Here is a 3417-nt window from a genome sequence, read left to right as displayed (position 1 = left end):
TACACCTTGGTAGGCTACATTTTTACTTCACTTTCACCCAATTAGGCTAAACATTGTTTGTAGGGGCTACCTTTTCCTTATCATCTACTTTCCGCCATTTAAGGCATACATCGTTTGTAGGCTTCACATTTTATATATTATTTCCCCTATTGGTAACTGTCTCTCAAAGGCCACATTTGGTTAGGCTACATTTGATCATTATTTGCAGGTGGTCACAAAGACAATGAACTTGATCCTTGTTGATGTTCAGGTAATTTGTCTGCTTCTCTTTATGAATACAGTGTCTTAGACCTATTTTCATTTGCGTCGAACAGTTGTTTCTGTTTTATGATCTGTGATGATAAAATGTCAGCCTGGTATTCAAAGGTATCTTTATTTTCAACACATGGAACAATTCTATGGCTTAATATTGATTCACGTTATAGAGGGGGGGGAGGGATGTTAGTTTCATTGCTATAGGTTTTCAATATGATGCACCGTTATGAGACGGTGGTGATGCCATCATGGTGAATAACTGTTATAATCTAATGTGTTAATATAGGGGGGGGGGGCGAGTGATGCATACTGTTGAATAACTGTTATAAATTCTAATTTGTTAATTATAGGGGAGGGGGGTAGTGATGCATCATTGTTGAAATAACTGTAGTTATAAATCTAATGTGTTAATATTAGATGGGTGGGGACGGAGTGGACTGTTCTTCATGTTTGAATTAACTGTTAATAATCTAATGTGTTAATATAGGGGGGGGCGGGCCGTTGTAAGGCAGAGTGATGCATCAATGTTGAATACTGTTATAATCTAATGGTTTAATATAGGGGGGGGGGGGGGGGTGATGCATCATGTTGAATAACTGTTATAATCTAATGTGTTAATATAGGGGGGGGGGGGACGAGTGATGCTTCATGTTGAATAACTGTTATAATCTAATGTGTTAATATAGGGGGGGGGGACAAGCTGATGCATCATGTTGAGATAACTGTTTATTAATCTAATTGTAATATAGGGGGACGGGGGGGGGGGAGAGTGATGCCAGTCTAGCAGTCGTGGACCAAAAGTTTTTGAGAGTGACACAAATATACAATTTTCATAAAGTTCTGGCTGCCTCGAGTTTTGTATGATGGGCAATCTTGGGGGTAAACTCCCCAGAATGTTATGAAGAGTGATCAGATGATTTGGCAGTGTATTGAAAGTCCCTCTTTAGCCATACAAATTGAACTGAATCCCCAAAAACAAAACATTTCCGCCTCGCATTTCGGCCCTGCCACAAAAGGACCAGCTGACATCATGTCAGTGATTCTCTCGTTAACACAGGTGTGAGTGTTGACGAGGGCAAGGCTGGAGATCAYTCTGTCATGCTGATTGAGTTCGAATAACAGACTGGAAGCTTCAAAAGGAGGGTGGTGCTTGCAATCATTGTTCTTCTTCTGTCAACCATGGTTACCTGTGTTAGGTACTTATTTTTCAGAGTAAATAACCCACGGACACTAGAGAAGCTTTAACCAAGTTTAATTCTTCCCAAAGGTTCTGTACAGCTGTAATCAGACAACCCAACATTTGTCCCATCCAGATATTTATATCCCACTTAAGACACTCCCCCTTCTCCCCAATCGTTACATCTTATGCTCAACAGGAAGAAGGTAACCAGATACTAAACCCTGATTATTCCCTTAAGGGGAACTGACCTCACCTCCTGACCTCAACCGTTCCTTCCCCTAGTCCACAGATGTCCATCTGTCTCCCCTATCTCAACCCCTCCTTCCCCTAGTCCACAGATGTCCATCTGTCTCCCCTATCTCAACCGTTGCTCTACTCCCTCAACCCATTCCAACACAGCTATCTGTCTTTCTACAGAAGCCCAGTCTCTTCCTCCTTTGATTCGATGCTTCTTTCCTGTCATTTATTTAATATCTCAATGTTCAAACTGTCGAACCCAACAGTCCTTCATCTTGAACAATAGCATTCTAATGTTCAATTCATATAAACTTGGAAATTACTAATAAATGTATAAACAATGATAATAAAACATGAAAAAAAATAAAAAATAAAAATGATAAAACATGAATTAAACAAACAAATTAACAACCAATGAACAGTCACTGCGAGGTGTACAAATTCAGAGACTTATGGCCTCCGAACTATGATCACACAACAAAATGCCATTCCAGCTGAATCTGCCGTCTCGTTCAATGGCAGATGGAGCAGCTTTTAGTTTCTCCACTTCCCCCATCTGGTTCCTAAGAGAGTAATAGCACAAGACTTGGAAAGAAACAAAACGACACACAAAACACAAGACTTGGAAAGCAACAAAACGACACACAAAACACAAGACTTGGAAAGCAACAAAACGACACACAAAACACAAGACTTGGAAAGCAACGAAACGACACACAAAACACAAGACTTGGAAAGCAACAAAACGACACACAAAACACAAGACTTGGAAAGCAACGAAACGACACACAAAACATAACAGTATTAACGATGTGATAAACTATGCAAAATTATATAGGCATGACAACCAAAGCCTGAAACCATGACAATTCCCACTCTCTCTTCACCTGACTCTTTGCCTCCAGGACACTTTCCTGCTGGGTTCCACAAAAATGAAAGCTCTAAAAACCTTCCTGATGCATTAACCCATAAAGCAGCTATGATGTTTATTGTAGTTCCCAGACCCAACCCATCTGTATGTCTTACAGTGGAATCTCTCTCGCTCCACTTCCTGTGTCATGGTGTCTTCACTCACCCATTATGCAGTTGGACCTCCCTTCATGTGAGAACTATGCACCCCCCCAAAGGAGAGACAAGACGATCTTAACCACTGCAGGTACTGTTCGGAACAGTGTGTCTCTCAAACCAATGTTGTTCCAACAGCCCCGCCTGGTGTCTCTTGATGTACACTCAATCTCCAGAATTCAGCCCAGGCCCTTGATTATCTCTGCTTTCACCTGAGGATTTACACACTGCAACACATGGGTCATTTCCTACAGCTCCTTCAATTACTGTCCATACTGCTCCTTCAGTTACTGTCCCTACAGCTCCTTCAGTTACTGTCCCTACTGCTCCTTCAGTTACTGTCCCTACAGCTCCTTCAGTTTACTGTCCCCTCGACAGCTTCCCAGTTACTGCGGCCTAAGCTCTCTTCAGTTCTGTCTATAAGCTCCGCCCCCGCCCTCAGTTACTACTTTTGGCTCCTGGGCCCTTAGATCCCTACATGCTCCTTCAGTTACTGTCCCTTTCTTGATATACGCTCTCCCTCCCCAGTTAGCTGGTTCGCTTTCTTTAACAGCTCCTCAGTTACTGTCCTATCCTACCTGCTCTCAGTTTACTGTCCCTTACAGCTCTTCAGTTACTACTGTCCCTTATACAGGCGTTCCCTTAGTTAGCTGTCCCTACAGCTTCCCATCAGTTATGTC

General features: G+C 42.1%; 1 long non-coding RNA gene across 1 annotated transcript; it reads right to left on the bottom strand.

The window, feature by feature from the left end:
- Positions 1-1491: 1491 nt before the first annotated feature.
- Positions 1492-3092, bottom strand: LOC139026043 (uncharacterized). The gene is made up of 2 exons (XR_011477749.1): positions 2748-3092; positions 1492-2437 (listed from the first exon to the last, which is right to left on the bottom strand). It is a non-coding gene; the product is annotated as an uncharacterized lncRNA (long non-coding RNA).
- Between the last annotated feature and the right edge of the window lie 325 nt (positions 3093-3417).

Source organism: Salvelinus sp. IW2-2015, unplaced genomic scaffold (genome assembly GCF_002910315.2).
Source record: "Salvelinus sp. IW2-2015 unplaced genomic scaffold, ASM291031v2 Un_scaffold3776, whole genome shotgun sequence".
Taxonomy (NCBI): domain Eukaryota; kingdom Metazoa; phylum Chordata; class Actinopteri; order Salmoniformes; family Salmonidae; genus Salvelinus; species Salvelinus sp. IW2-2015.
The sequence above is the reverse complement of the archived record's forward strand: the minus strand, read 5'-3'. Positions and strand labels throughout refer to the sequence as shown.